At 41.9% G+C, this 16,372-nt stretch overlaps 1 protein-coding gene across 5 annotated transcripts in view; it reads right to left on the bottom strand.

The window, feature by feature from the left end:
- csgalnact2 (chondroitin sulfate N-acetylgalactosaminyltransferase 2) overlaps positions 1-10,747 on the bottom strand; it is a 71,577-nt gene extending 60,830 nt beyond the window's left edge. For 2 of the 5 annotated variants that reach the window (XM_059946510.1, XM_059946514.1), the window contains exon 1: positions 10,630-10,747. The gene's annotated coding sequence lies outside the window, so the exon portion shown is untranslated. The remainder of the gene's footprint in view (positions 1-10,629) is intronic. The other 3 variants (XM_059946512.1, XM_059946511.1, XM_059946513.1) reach the window with 3 other exon arrangements.
- Between the last annotated feature and the right edge of the window lie 5,625 nt (positions 10,748-16,372).

The raw sequence follows: 16,372 nt of genomic DNA, 5'->3' as shown, positions 1-16,372 counted from the left end.
GGTATACCTGTTATTGAGGGGGTTGGCCACAGAGGAACTGTGCACTGGTTGTTAAATCCCTTTCCACTTCCTGACTGTTACTCAGTCTCTTGTGTCCTGCACCTTAGGTGTAACTACCACTCTATATGTCCTATTGCCCCATCAGCATCGCAAATGATCCAGAGTTCATCCCGTTCCACCTCCAACTCCTTAACACGGAGTGTTTGAAACTGCAGCTAGATGCACTTCCTGCAAGTGCAATCATCAGGGACCCTAGAAGTCTCCCTACCTTTCTACATCCTGCAAGAAAAGCATCCTATTATCCTGCCTGATCTCCCTACTGTTCTAACTGTGCAAATATAAAGAAAGAACAGCAATAAATAATTTTACCTACAGTTTTTTCACCTTCTCACACTCAAGCCTCTCCTCGCTGAAGCTTCAAAGAGCTAAATGCTCATAATCTCCAGTCTAACACTGTCCACTCCAGCACTGGCCACTCCAACAAAGGCCACTCCACTTGTTCCCGTCTTATTTAAATTGCTCTTCCCAGTCAATTTCAATCACTCATTGGTCGCCACTCTAAACACCAAACTGCTGCGAATCGATGTGTTATGTACTCAGTCAGTGAACTTGCGTAAGCTACGTCCGATCGCTGATTGTTGCTACTCTAGGCAGAGACTACAAGAACTCATTGAGTCACACATCTGGAGTTAGCCCTCAAAAGCAGAAAAATATGGGAAGGTTTGAAAAATATTGGTACGTTGCAAATGAGAGCAAGAAAGAGGACAGGACTGAGAGATGTTTGTTATCCCATTTCACTTGCTAAATAACATGCTCCAGTAAGTGCTCTTAAGTCTGTGGTGGAGAAAAAACTCTCAGTCCAAACTAGTGAGGTGTTAATCCTTAAATTATGATTTTTAGCTCACAGTTGGAAAAGGTAACCTATGAGTCTGAACTAATCCCAGCAATTCATAGGTGGCTTTAAAAAAAATGACGAATCTGATGGCATATCCAAGACAAACAACACAGCAGAATTGCGCAACCCTACCTTATACAATACAGCAATTCAGACTTTCAAGAACACAAGAGATTCTGCAGATGCCTGGAAATCTTGAGGAATACACACAAAGTGCTGGAGGAACTCAGCAAATCAGGCAACATCTATAGAAAGGAATAAACAAACAACATTTTGTGCCAAGACCCTCCAGTAGGGCTATAAATGAAGAGGAAAGAAGCCAGAATAAGAGGGTAGGAGTGACTGGAAGGAGTACAAACTGTTAGATGATAGGTGTAAGCAGGTAAGGGGGGGGGAATGGGTAGGTGAGAGAGGAAGGAATGAAGGAAAAAGCTGGGAGGTGATGTGGAAGAGATAAATCCTCATCTCCTCCCTCTATTGCCCTTCCTCTTTCACTTTCTCCCTTGGTCTCTCTTATCAGATATGTTCTTCAGCCATTCAGATGCTTTTTTTGCCCAACCACCTTCCACCTCATCTGGTCTCATCTATCACCTAATAGCTTATACTCCTTCTCCTCCCCCACCTTCTTATTCTGGCTTCTGTCCCCTTCCTCTGAAGCCTGATGCAGGGTCTCAGCCCGAAACATTGACTGTTTATTCCTTTCCATTGATGCTAACTGACCTGCTGAGTTCCTCCACCATTTTGTGTGTGTTCCAATCAGATTATCAAGTTAGGGTAAATCAACCCATGTCGGAAACAATCAATAGGTTGTTCTAGACAAGGGAAAGGTGCAAATTACCTCTTGGTCATCAGACATTTATTATATACATGCTGATCTATAAAATATTTACTTGGTGAATTCTTCAGAAATGTGGGTAAGGGGCTCACAGAAGTACATTAAAACTTCAATGACTCTGAGTTCAAAAAATGAACTGAAAAAGCATTGCATTCCCAATGAAAACTGTAGCACTAGTCACTACAGTTAAACATTTCACAATCTTTCAGCTATCAAAATCATTTCTCCAGTTTGAAGCAAGTTCCCCATTCAAGATCAAAGACCCAAGTCACCACAGGAGCCAATGGCGTGATGAAGAAGAGAAACGCCCATCAACACACCAATTATATCCCCAAAGAATCCTGTGACACCTCATCTCACTTTCAATCATTCCAGATCTCAACCCTATATTTTTATAGTATTCTTGCCAAAAGGGTCAATAAATATACATTTTTGTCATCATTCATCTCAACAAAGCTATATCATGTAATAAAATAATCTTCCTGAGATAAAACATGAACTCTGTTTTTAAAAAAGTTCAGCACCATGTACTTGAACATGAAACTCATTCAAATTAAGACAAGAAATGTTGTTCAAGTCTTGGGATTTAAAGGGGGAGGTATGTACAAATCAGTCTGGCTGTCAATTAGGTAGCCTGATCGCCAGATGAGATGCACTACCAGAGCATCAATAAAGGATTAGCTTTATTTGTCATATATACATAGAAACATACAGGGAAATGCATGGTCTTGTGTCAATGACCAACAGTCTGAACATGAGCCGAAGGCAACCTGCAAGTGTCGCTGTGCTTCTAGCACCAACATAGCATGCCCACAACTTACTAACCCTAACCTATCTGTCTTTGGAGCGTGGGAGAAAACAGAGTACCCAGAAGAAACCCACAGAGTCACGGGGAGAACATGCAAACTCCTTAAAAACAACAACGGGCATTGAACCTCAATCGCTAGCACTAACCACTACGCTACCAAGCCTCCCAGGGTCAAAGAGGCAGGGAGTGCTTTTTCCCAAAGGATGCTTAGAATGAGGCACTTGTTATCACAGAGTGTGGCTGAGATTTTCCTTCCATAGACACATATGGGGCAAAGATTTTAAAACAGGGATGAGCTAAGCAAGGCTGAGGATAAAGTAGGCACAGACTGGACCAAATTACTCATTTCTGCTGACTCTATACAACTTAGCTTCAGGCAACTGAAACTCCTGGGCAGTGAGTTTATCTTACCACATCAAAGGCAAAAACCAAATTCAATTAAACAAACCTGGCATCAATGGTGCACTGACATGTAGTGGAACTGTATGACATGTCGGGTTCCAAGTGAGGATCAGTTGTTTCTAACCAATTCGGGAAGCAAACTTCCTTTATAGTCTTTATGAGCTTCTTGGAAATTACTTCAAGAAAAGGAATACCTCAGAGAAATTCAGTTGGGGCTGTTCCCACACTTACTGTATAATTAGGGCGTAGCATCTCACCTCCAGAGTTGCTTAACATGATGACATCATTTTGCAATCACTCTGTGAACTAGGGAGTCAAAACTTTCAATACAACTTTAACTCAGTAATGCTTAAGCTGGTTAAAATTGCTATCAGTCTAATTTGAAGGCAGCACTCCAACATGTCTCATGGTACTTTGAATATTGTGTCAAGTCCTGGCCATGAGACAAAGCATTCCAGCTTGGCTCAAAAATGGAACCTTACTCTCAAAAGGACCAAAGGAAGCTAAAGAAACTTGGCATTCTCACCCTGAAAATGTGGGAAAAGGAAACCTCAAACCATCCAAACAGCTTAGCAGAGATTCCTCAAGAATTATCAAGAGAGTATGTTGAATGGTTTGTAAGTTTGCATCTTGCTTGTGGGCTTGTTGGATAATCATTCGCTCATTTTGCTATGTAATCATCTTTGTGATATATTCCAACCTCCCAACTCCCACCCCCACCCAAGTGATGAGCCATCTTCTTGAACCGGTGCAGTTGTTCTGTTACACAGACGCAAGGTAGGAACCTTCAGCATTCAGGCTTATTAATGATGACGATTTCAGGATAAGAACCACAGAAAAGTTACCACAGAAGGAGGCCACGTAGCCCATCAAGTAGCCAGCTCAATGTGTGAGTAATCATGCTAGTTCCATTTCACCACAGCCCTGCAATTCTTTTCCTTTCAAGTACTTAACCGATTCCCTTATGAATGCCCTGATTAAATCTCTTTTCACTACTCATTTGGCAGAGCATCTACATCCTAAACATTGCACAACAAGGTATGCATCATGTCATTACTTACTTTGCCAGTTATTATTCTAGGTTCTCTGGTTCTTGACCCTGTTTCACTCCAATGACCTTCAGGATGTTAAATATCTGCATTCACATCTCCTCCAGAACGCTTCCTTTCTGAGGGGAAATAACTATCTACATACACTATAATTTCTAAGCACCTTTTATAAAATTTAACAAGAATTAATGAACTGAATACAATATTCCAATTTGCTTGCAATTATGTTTTATCAAAAGAAGATCATTGTAATTTCCTTGCTCCTATACATTCTAACTCCATTTATAAAACTCAGATTAAACATTTTTCTCACAATTTGCCCTACCACTTTCAATGATAAGCTCCTAACCATTTTTAGATTTAGCTATTCCTGTACTCTAATTGATATTGCTCTTTGAGTCAAAATGGAAGACTTTTTCTAACTTAAATTTTGTCTGTTCATTTATTGCACCAGCCTAGCTACAGATTCAGAAGTCACAGAATTATAGCACAGAAACTTGCCCTTCAGCCCACTACATCTACACCAACCACTTTGCCCATTCATAATACTCCCACTTGCCTGCAATAAGGCTGTATCCTTCTATGCCTTACAAATGGAATGGTTAATAGAGATGCAAAACCCTCTGCCAGTGCCCCAGCAGCTTGATCCTCTGTTTTCCAAAGCATTCTGTTATAGATCTTATCCAGCCCTAGGGATCTAACGGCATCTAACAACTCAATCTTCTTAAAACCTACTTTCTCCAGACAACCAACATATCCCTCCCTGAACTGACTATCCTCCACATGCTTCTCCTTGGTGAACGCAGATAAAAGCATAGTACCTCACCACATCCCTTCACTCCCTACAGTGCATAGCAGTTAGCATAATAATATTACAGCATCAGCAATTAGGGCTCAATTCCTGCCATGGTCTGAAAAGAGTTTGTACATTCTCCCTGTGACTGCATGGGCTACTTCCAGGCACTCCAGTTTTCTCCCACATTCCAAAAAAAAGACAATGTACGGGTTAAGGTTAGTAAGTTTTGGGCATACTATGTTGATACTGGATACAGGCAAAATCTGTGGGCTGCTCCCAGCAGTTATTTGGACTGTGTTAGTCGTTGAATCAAATGCTCTTCACTGTAGTTTCATTCTTTCAATGTACACTTGACAAATAAAGCTGATCTTCATTTACGCGAGGCAATTTCCCACTAGCATTCTTTTTACACCTCTATGCAAGTTGCTTACATCTCTCTTCCTCTGACTAATGGGAGGCCTGTAGTGTAATCCCAGCAACATGGCTGCACCTCTTTATTCGTAAACTTTAGCCCTATGATCTTGTAAAATCTACCCCCTTCAAAAATATTCCTCAATTTCCTCAGTCCACTCCTTTCACCCTATGAAACATCACACCCAATATATCATCCTTTGTCATTTCCACCAGCTACAATGAGATCCCAGTGTCAAACATATCCCTCTGCGACTCACTGGTCTACTCATCCCTCAGCACCCACCCTGACCTCTGACACTTATCCCTACATCGCAGAACACATAACACTTGCCCTTGCACCCTCTCCCTCACCACCATCCAGAGACCTAAACAGCCCTTCTAGGTGAGGCAAAAATTCAAATGCCCCTCCTCTAACCTGGTCTACAATACTTAGTGCTGTTGACATGGCCTCTTGCACATTAGCTAGTTCAAGCGCAGATGGAGCAACTGTTTTGCAGAGTACCTATGCTCTATCTGCAATTCCCATTCTCACGCTGACCTGTCCATTGCCACAAGGGTGAGACCCAATGCAAACAACTCCTCATATTCCACCTGGATAGTTCACAACTCATTGGCATGAACAGTGAACTTTCCAGTTTTAGATAATCTCCCCTCCAGTAGGTTTCCTCCCTTCCCATCCTTTCCTCCAAGAAGACAGTGGACCATGGAATAGAGGGAAGGAAGTAGGGAATCAGAGGGATGTGATGGGAAAGTAATGAAAGGTGGAGAGGGACGAGAACAATGAGAGATCCATTAGAATGAGAGAAACAAAGTGGGGGGGGGGAAGATGGGAAAAAAGATCTATCCCTTTCATTCACCTCCCCCACTCATTTACCCCTCAGCTGCACTCACCTATCACTGGCAGTCTGTACTCCTCCTCCCACCTTCTTATTCTGGCTTTTGCCCACTTTCTTTCCATTCAGTTCTAATGAAGTGTCACAGCCCAAATCATCAACTGTTCACTTCACTCCACAGATGCTGCCGGACCTGCTGAGTACCTCCAGCATTTTGTGTGTGTTGGTCTGGATTTTGAGCAGCTGCAAAATCACTTACAACATCCACCTGTCACTGTCTCCCAACTTCACCTTTCCCCTACTTGGTGCAACCCGCCTACCATCCTTCACCACTCCTCATTGCCATCAATCACCTGTGTCACTACTCCGCTTCTCCTCTTTATACTGGCCAACTTCCCTCCCAATCCTGATGCAGTGTCTTGACCCAAAACATTGAAAATTCCTTCCTGCCCCCCCCCATTGCTGTTCAACCCACTAAACTCCCCCAATGGATTGTCTGTTCCTCCAAGATATCCTCTCTACTTCTTGCTGTGATGTTCTCCCTAACCAGCAATATGATTCCCCCAACTCTCCTAAATATCTGTCATTCTAAAATTCTATATCCTGGCAGATAAGCAGATAAGTCCTGCTCTTCACACAATCATATTCCCATGACTGCAATATTGTAATTCTACATGTCAATTCATGCTCTAAGCTCATTTAACTTTCAAGGCTTCTTGTATTAGATAAATACAGTTGAGCACACTAACAACAACCCTCCCACACATCATGCTTCCTAATCTGCCTCGGCTTGCTTTACATACTGGATTTGCATGATTACCCTCTGCATTCAAATCCATACATCCACCTGCCACACTGCCGCTGAAATACTCAACCCCCGCCAAATTAGATTAAACCCTCCCTGGTACTATGAGCAAACTCCCTGCAAGGACAATTAGTTCCCATTCTGTTCACATATAACCTGTCTTGTCATGTACAGATCCCATCTGCCCTAGAAGCAATCCTAATGATCCATGCACCTCCCTCATAAACCAGATCTTCAGCCGCACATTCATCTGTGCTCTTCTCCTATATTTTTCATTGTCAAGTATTAACCTTCAAACTTTATACATGTCACAACCTGCCAAGCAGAAAAAGCAAAAAGTAGGAATAAGCAGATTTTCTCAGATTGTCAGGCTGAGATTAATGAACTGATGGGACTGAGTTAATCACAATATAAATTGAGTAGCCACTTTATTAGGGTTATCTGCTCATTAATGCAAATATCTAATCAGCCAATCATCAGAATGGGGAAGAAATGGGACCCAAGTGACTTTGACGGTGGAACGGTTGTTGGTACAGTACTTCTTCCCCTCCTCCATCCAATTTCTGAATGGACATTGAACACTACCTCACTACATATTTTAAATTTTGCACTACTTATTGAATTATTTTATATTGTATATTTACATACTGTGATTCACATTTTTTCCTCCATTATTATGTATTACATTGTACTGCTGCTGCTGCAAAAGTAACAAATTTCATGACATATGCTGGTGAAATTAAACCTGACTAATTCTAAGATGGGATGCTTTGAGTATCTCAGAAACTGATCTCCTGGGATACACATACACAACCGTCTCTAAAGTTTACAGAGAATATTGAGAACAACAAAATAAAACACAGTGAGTGGCAGATCTGTGGGCAAAAACGCTTTGTTAGTGAGAGAGGTCACAGGAGAATGGCCAGACTGATTCAAGCTGACAGGAAGGGAACAGTAACACAAATAACCTTGTGTTACAATGGTGGTGTGCAGAAAAGCATCTCTGAACACACAACTCATTGAACCTTGAAGTGGATGGCCTACAGCAGCAGAAGACCACAAACATACAGAAATACACACAGTGGCCAATTTATTTTCCTGTACCTAATAAAGTGGCAACTGAGTGCATATCAATGATTTCAAAGTTCAATGTAAATTTATTATCAAAGTACCTATATATCACCATTTACAACACTGGGATTCATTTTCTTGTGGGCAATCACAGTAAATACGAGAAACACAATAGAATCAATGAAAGACTGCACCAGCAGAATGGACAACAAACAATGTGCAAAACAAAAACAACAAACCATACAAATAAAAAAAAGAGAAAAAATAAAAATAATAAATAAATAAGCAAAAACTATCCAGAACATGAGATGAAAAGTACTTGAAAGTGAGTCAAATTCAGTGGGAACAGTTCAGTGACGGGTAAGTAAAGTTATCCCCTTTTTGATTTGATACCAAAGTGTGTGGGGATTGCAAAGAGGGAGGAAGATGTAAGGAGTCTTCAAAGAGGCGGGTGTGAGATTGGGCAACAATATCACACATGCCACTTAATGTGAAAAATTGTGCAGCTCTCTGTTTTGGTGCATGAAATGAGAAAATGGATAATGGGTTCAAAGAGACCAATGTACCTTTGTACACAGTCACTGAAAGGCTAAATGCAAGTGTAGGAAACATTTACGATTTTGACGTACAGCAAAAAGCTGGAGAAACTGGAATTATTTTTAGGTTTCTTTTCCATATTTTTTTCACAACAGCAAAGGAGGCCATTTAGCTCAAAGACTATGCCAGCACTCAGATTAATCCTATCAGTACTACTACCCCTATTTATCTGTTACCCATTCTCTCTCATACGCACACCATTCCTTGTTGCCGCAAAGTTTCAAAGAGGTGTTGAAACTAATGAAGAATCAAAAGTACCACACACAAAATGCTGGGAGAACTCAGCAGGTCACGCAGGATCTATGGAAATGAATAAACAGTTGACATCTCAGGCTGAGACCCATCTGTAGAATCGAACCGATCTAGATAGAGACTATCTACCTCAAGACCACCTACTATGGTCAAGATCCAAAACTCAACATCATAAAGCAATTGGCAATAGAATCAAAAGTGACACAAGCAAAAGCTCTCCTCTTCCACAGCACATAGTTAGCATATGGAATGCATCAAGGACTGCAGATGTTGGAATCTGGAACAACAAACAATCCACTGAAAAGTCTGGTCTGCCTCAGGAATTGCTACTGCAGTTCTATACTGCAGTCATTGAGTCTGTCCTGTGCACCTCCATCAATGTGTGGTTTGGAGCCGCCACCAAGCAGGATAGAACCAGACTACAGCGCACAGTGAGGACTGCCGAGCGCATCATTGGAGCCTCCCTGCCTTCTATTGTGGACCTGTACTCTTCCAGGTTGAAGAAGAGGGCGGGGAACATCATAAAGGACTCCTTCCATACTGCGCATGGACTGTTTGAACTGCTTCCATCTGGTAGGCGCTTCAGATCCCTCCAGACTAAGACTAATAGGCACTGGAGAAGTTTTTTCCCTACTGCGGTCACTTTGCTGAACAGTTAACTGCCGGTTAACTGTCGGCTAACTATTACTTGGATTGCACTACTTGTATGTATAATCTATATTTTCATTTATATTTATCATTATTATTGTTATGAGCAGAGAGACAACATCTGCCAGAAGTAAATTCCTTGTATGTGCACATGTACTTGGCAATTAAAGTCTGATTCTGATTCTGATTCAGAATCAGCACTCAGCAGATTGAGCTGCATCTGTAGGAGGGAAGATACTGATGTTTCGGCTCAAAACCCTGCTCAGCCCAAAACATCAAAATTCCTTTCTGCTCAGGCCACTGACTTCCTCCAGCGGAATGTTTGCTCCATGTGGAATAGGTTGTCTGATGAGGTGGTGGTGGTGGCAGATTAGTTTATGGAGTTCAAGAGTAAAGAATCACAGGACTACAGATTAAGGGCAGTTAATTCAAGACAATTGCAGAAAGCATACAGGACCTCAAGAGGCAGTATACTTTGCTGTTATCTACAACTCTATGTTTTGCAAAGCTAAAATATGATGGGGAAACAAGTATAAACTTCTAAACCATTATAAAATGCACTTCTGCACAGTTATTTTTGCCATTTTCCCCCATAGATTACCAAGCACGATATTTAATTTTAGTCAATGGAGATGGTACAACTGCCATTGGGATGTTATTGAAGCATGAGCAACTTATATTACATCTCAAAAGATTTGTACCATTTACATTTTAGGTCATTCTGAAAAGGCTAGCTTGACTGCATGTCAGGTGTGGACTACTCGTCACTATTAATTCAAGAAAAGAATTCACAAGATTTTTTTCCCCCAAAGAATGATGAGAATGTGTAACTCTGCAAATTTTAAAGGGAATAATCTTTATGCAGGGAAACACATGGAAGAAAGCAACTGGGGAAACATTGACCAGTTTACAAGAGAGGGGGAAACAGTGCACAGAGAGCAAATATTTTCATGGACTGATGGTGAATTAGGATCATTGCTATGAGGCATAAGCTTTGCGGTGATGATGCTGGCAGATGGTGGAGTAAAGTGATCAGAAATCAGAGGATCTAGCAGGACAAGTGACTGGAGGGTAACCGAGGGACGACAGAAGCTGCTGTGGAAGGGGGGCTGAGGAGTAGATGGTGGCGGGTCTGTGTGTAAGGGAGCAAAATTTAAAAGGAGAACCCGCACTTGCCTAAACAGCTGCTAAGAGGAAAGGCAATCCCGGACTCCTCTTACTCACCCGCCGCGATGCCTCCTCGGGACAGCGCCGAACTAAAGTGCAGCCGCAGCACAACAGAGCACAGCCCGCGGGGCGCTGACAGGGGCGGAAGCTTTTGTCCGGCAGACCGGAAGTTAATGCGGAAACAAGAGGAGGGGGGAGAGAGACTGAGCGCACGCCGTCGCCTAGCAACCGGGGTCCAGCAGCCGCTCCCCCCCCCCCCCCCAGAGTTCCGTTCCAGGCAGGAGGGTGTTTGGACCAGACCAGCAAGACGACTGTTTTAGGGCACCATCCCTAATAGCCGTGGCTTCAACATCCACCAATAACCGTGCTGAGGAGTCGCCTCACTGCCCGGGGAGCAACACACACAAAATGTTGGAGGAACTCAGCAAGTCAGGAGGGAGATATCCCCGTTAGATCCTCCGATTTCTCATTCTTCTACTCCATTACCTCCCAACGTCATCATCGCAAAGCCAGTGCCCCATAACCTTGATCCTCAGTGCATACTAATGTTTGTGCTCTGCGAACTGCCCTCACCCCCGCCTCTTCCCTTGTCAACTGGTCATCAGGACAGTAGCTCCCTACCACACTGACCTGCTGAGTTCCTCCAGCAATGCTTGTGAATTGCTCCAGATTACCAGCAAGTGCAGTCTCTCTTGTATCTGCACGCTGCCAGAGGATGTCTTTGGGACAGAGAGCTCCTATGCAACATCACAGTGTCCAGTCCAGTGCTATTTATCCTTTTGAGACAGAATGTTGATGCTGAAATTCAGAGAATCAAACAACCTGCTGCAAGAACACGGGTTGAGCAGCATCTGTGGGAGGAAAAGAAGCGGACAATTCCTTTCAAAGTACGAGGGGTGATTGATAGGTTCGTGGCCTAAGGTAGAAGGAGTCAATTTTAGAAAACCTAGCACATTTATTTTTCAACATAATCCCTCCTACATTTACACACTTAGTCCAGCGGTCGTGGAGCATCCGGATCTTGGACCTCCAGAAAGTGTCCGCAGAAGGGGTGATTGATAAGTTTGTGGCCTAAGGTAAAAGGAGATTAGTTATTTACTTCAAACTTTATGCATAATCACTCAAAGAGTTGACCTGCATGTGCATGTACATGTAACAAGAGCTGTATAACTTATCTCTTAAATGTAGGAGGGGACTATGTTGAAAAACAAATGTGCTAGGATTTCTAAAATTGACTCCTTCTACCTTAGGCTACAAATTTATCACCCCTCATAAATTCTTTATCGAAGTACGTATACTGTATGTCACCATACACTACTCTTAAGATTCATTTTCTTGCAGGCATTCACAATAGAAGAAAGAAATATGATGGAATCAATAAAAACTGAAACAACCAATGTGCAAAATAAGAGAAACTTGTACAAATACAAAAAAACCCCAAATAAAAATAAATAAATAATAGTGAAAACATGAGTTGTAGGGTCCTTGAAAGTGTGTACATAAGTTGTGGAATCGGTTCAGAGTTGAGTGAACTTATCCACATAGGTTCAGAAACCTGATGGTAGAAGGGTAATGAATGTTCTTGAACCTGGTGGTACAGGACCTAAGGCTCCTACACCTTTTTCCTGATGGCAGCATTGAGAAGAGACCATGGCCTGGATGGTGGGAGTCTTTGATAATGGATGCTGCTTTCTTGTGACAGCGATCCTTGCAGAGTGCTCAGTGGTGGGAAGGGCTTTTCCTGTGATGGTTATATGGGTTTTCCTCCCATTGATGCTGCTTAACCCACTGAGTTCTTCCAGCAGATTGTTATTTATCCTTTTATTCTATCATGGAATACCCATGAGACTGACAGAATCCAGTTATCATTATCCATTCCTGAGAAGGTGCTAATATGTCATCAATTTAAGCAGTTGCCTTTGACAGCACTCTCACAGTGATGATGACAATCCACTAGTGTTAAAAGAATGGTGATTTATTTCCAAGCCTTAGCAGCATGTGACTTCATATGGAATTTGTAAATGGAAGCATGTCCATTGCCAGCTGTACCTTTCAATAATCTAGACTCATCAGTAAAGCAATCAACCCTTTGCTTAATACTGTTTGTAAGAGCTTGCTGTGTAATTTGTCTGCCATATTTCCTACATTATAGAAGTGACTTGTGTTTCAGACAAAGGTATTAATTGACTATGAAAGGAATTATAGAATTCCAAGAACACACACAAAATGCTGGTGGAACACAGCAGGCCAGGCAGCGTCTATGGGAAGAAGCACTGTCAATGTTTCGGGCCGAGACCCTTCGTCAGGACTAACTGAAAGGAAAGATACTAAGAGACTTGAAAGTAGTGGGAGGAGGGGGAAATGCGAAATGATATGAGAAGACCGGAGGGGTTGGGATAAAGCTAAGAGCTGGAAAGGTGATTGGCGAAAGTGATACAGAGCTGGAGAAGGGAAAGGATCATGGGACGGGAGGCCTCGGGAGAAAGAAAGGGGGAGGGGGGAGCACCAGAGGGAGATGAATAACAGGAAGAGTGATGGGCAGAGAGAGAAAAAAAAACAAACAACTGAATATGTCAGGGATGAGGTAAGAAGGGGAGGAGGGGCATTAACGGAAGTTAAAGAAGTCAATGTTCATGCCATCAGGTTGGAGGCTACCCAGCCAGTATATAAGGTGTTGTTTCTCCAACCTGAGTGTGGCTTCATCTTGACAGTAGAAAGTTTTGATAGAATAGAATTCCAAGTTTTGCTTTTGCCTGTGAGAATGTGTGCATGGTATGGTTCAGGTGCACATTAATGGAAAATGGTGTCAGTTATGTTTCAGTCAATAGCTCATATTACTTGAACACTCCCTCTCTTCTGCACTGACATTTCACTATATGGACATACAGTATGTTGCTTTCAGACAGGTGCACTCAAACCTTTTCACACTCGAACCTCATGTATCCTTCATGGTCTTTAATGTAACCAAAACTGACATCATTAAAGCAAGTATCTCCTCGCATCACCATTATTATTTGCTGTGTGATATTACCTAGGATATCATGGTCTTTGACCATGATTATTCTTGGCAAATTTTTCTACAGAAGTGCCCTTCTGGGCAGTGTCTTTACAAGACAAATGACCCCAGCCATTATCAATACAATTCAGAGATTGTCTGCTTAGCATTTGTGGTCACATAACTAGAGCTTGTGATATGCAGAAGCTGCCCTTATGACTATCCATCACCTGCTCCCATGGTTTCACGTGACCCTGTTGGGTGAGGGGCAAGTAGGTGCTACACCTTGGTCAGTGGTGACCTGCAGGCTATAGCGGAGGGAAGGGGCGCCTTACACCTCCTTTGGTAGAGATATATCTCCATCCCGCCACCTATATTTTTGTAAAAGACCTACAAAAGTAGGGTTTGACATGGTGCAGATTTCATTCTATTTAATATCTATTAAGAAATCCTTGGTGTTGCATGTAGCTGCTTGCTGCTTTTAAATGATTGCCTTCTTTCTGAAATTTATATCTCACCAAACACATGTTACACAATCACATCATCACCGAAAACTAAATTGCCATTCCATTTCCAGCTGGATGCAATAGGTTTCAGCAAGTGACTGTTTTCATCCTGGCGTCAGGAGAACAATGCTGGTATCACCAGTTCACCAATGTTCCAATGTACAATTTCTCTTCTGCTTGTTCTTCAGTCCTTCCCTGTAACCTTTTCCTGCACCCACTATCACAGTATTGACATTAGCTGCGTGACTTTAGAGTTGCCTCCCACCATTGCAATCTCACCTTAAGGAAGAGAACAGGCTTTACAGTTACACTCATAACCCAAGAGTCCATTAAAAGAGGTTAGAGCTTAGCTTTATTTGTTATATGTACATCAAAACTCACAGTAAGAGGCGTTCATCGAATCAACAACCTGCACTGTCTGCGGATATGCTGGTGGACAGCCAGCAAGTGTCTCCGAGCTTCTGGTGCCAACATAGCATGCTCACAACTTACTAATCCATACACCCTTGCAGCACCTGGAGAAAACCCACACTCCACACAGTCACAGGGACACAATACAACCGCCTTCAAGACAGTGCTAGGAATTGAACCCCAACTGCTCATGCAGTAAAACATTATGTTAATTAACTGCTATGCTGCCAAGCCCAGAAGGTGAAGTATTTTTCTAGTCATAGTCAACCCTTCTTTGTGAAGCCATTCAAACAAGTTTTCATACAAAGGGACACACCCTTGTCTGATTTTATGTGCGTGACTCGATGTATAATTCCTCTTGTATATAAAAAAAACTCTGAAATTGACAGGAGCTCTTTGAGAGATGAGAAAAAATAGAATCATATATTATATATGAGAAAAAATTTGCTGTTCCACTTTAGCACACACAAACTCTGAACCATGAGAAATTGATTCCTCTGGGAAAAGCTCACCCATTGCCAATTCTAAAACTGGCACTGATGTGAGGGAAAAGAATCGGGGAAAGCTGAAGGAATGAAGAAAACAGTTTTTTTTTTAATCTTTAAGAACTTTGAAGTTGTCATTATGTGACTTCTATGTTTATTGGGTAAAGGGATATATTTCTTTTGCTGGAGTTCCCATTGCTACCGCTGCCTGGTTACCTGCTGTTTCAGAAGCCATGATGCAATGCATTTGTTTTGGCAATCGAGTTTGTAAGAACACCTTCAGTCTAATCCAATTTTGTTTTATTTTATACTGTCACCCCAAGAAACTACCAAGAAAACAGCAAAGAATTCCAGAGCATTTGGAGGTTAAATTAAACATAGTTTTTCCAAATGGTTCTGGCAGGAACTTCCATTCACTGATGAACAGAATTTCCAACTTGGAGTCAAGTATTGACTCATTGTCAGGCATTACCCAACAGGAACTCCAATGGAGTTTGTATTTCTCTTTCTCCTTTACTTTCACACCTGCCCACTTCATATTACTATTGTCAGGGCGGATGACAAGATGAATAGCTGCCTCCTCTCTGCCATCGGATTTCTGAATAGTCCATGAACCCATGAACCTGACCTCATTATTCATCTTTTCTATTAGTTAGTTTGTTTTGTAACTGATTCATTTATTTGACCTGCAGATCGACTTTAATTAATTGACCTTTACTGGGCTCCATCACTGCTCTTAGCATTTAATTTTTCCTGCCATTCACTTATCACACACCTTCTACTTTGTTCTCTCCTATGCATGTCTCCTTTGTCTAGATGATAATACTTATTTTCCCTAACTTTGCCTGTTCCTCCCTCCACAAACATGCAACATGAACAGGCTCCACCTGAACCACGAGGGGTCCTGGATCCTAGCAGATTGCATAACTAGGACTGTGGATCAGGCTTTAAACTAAATAGTTTGGGGGGGGGGCAGTTCAACAGATTGGAGAAGTATGGTTAAAGTTAAAACAAAAGATAAAAAAGAGAAAAGTAAGAGTGAAGTAAAGTCAAGTGTAAATCAGAAAAGATTGCTTGATTTTAAAAGCACAGTGAGCGTAAGGGCACTTTATCTGAATGCCTGTAGTATTTGAAACAAGGTCAGTAAACTTGTGGCACAAATCAGTTCAAAGGGATATGATTTAGTAGCCATTGCAGAAATGTGGTTACAGAGTGGAAAGGATAGGAATTAAATATCCAAGGATATCAGGTAATATGGAAGGATAGGCAGGAAGTTAAGGTAGGTCGGGTAGTGCTCTTAATTAAAGATGAGATCAGAGTGATAGAACATAGAACATAGAGCATAAAAAACCTACAGCACAATACAGGCCCTTTGGCCCACAGAGCTGAACATGTTGAACATG

This window comes from Hypanus sabinus, chromosome 21, assembly GCF_030144855.1.
Source record: "Hypanus sabinus isolate sHypSab1 chromosome 21, sHypSab1.hap1, whole genome shotgun sequence".
NCBI classification, from domain to species: domain Eukaryota; kingdom Metazoa; phylum Chordata; class Chondrichthyes; order Myliobatiformes; family Dasyatidae; genus Hypanus; species Hypanus sabinus.
Note: the sequence above shows the minus strand (reverse complement) of the source record. Positions and strands in the feature narration are given on the sequence as shown.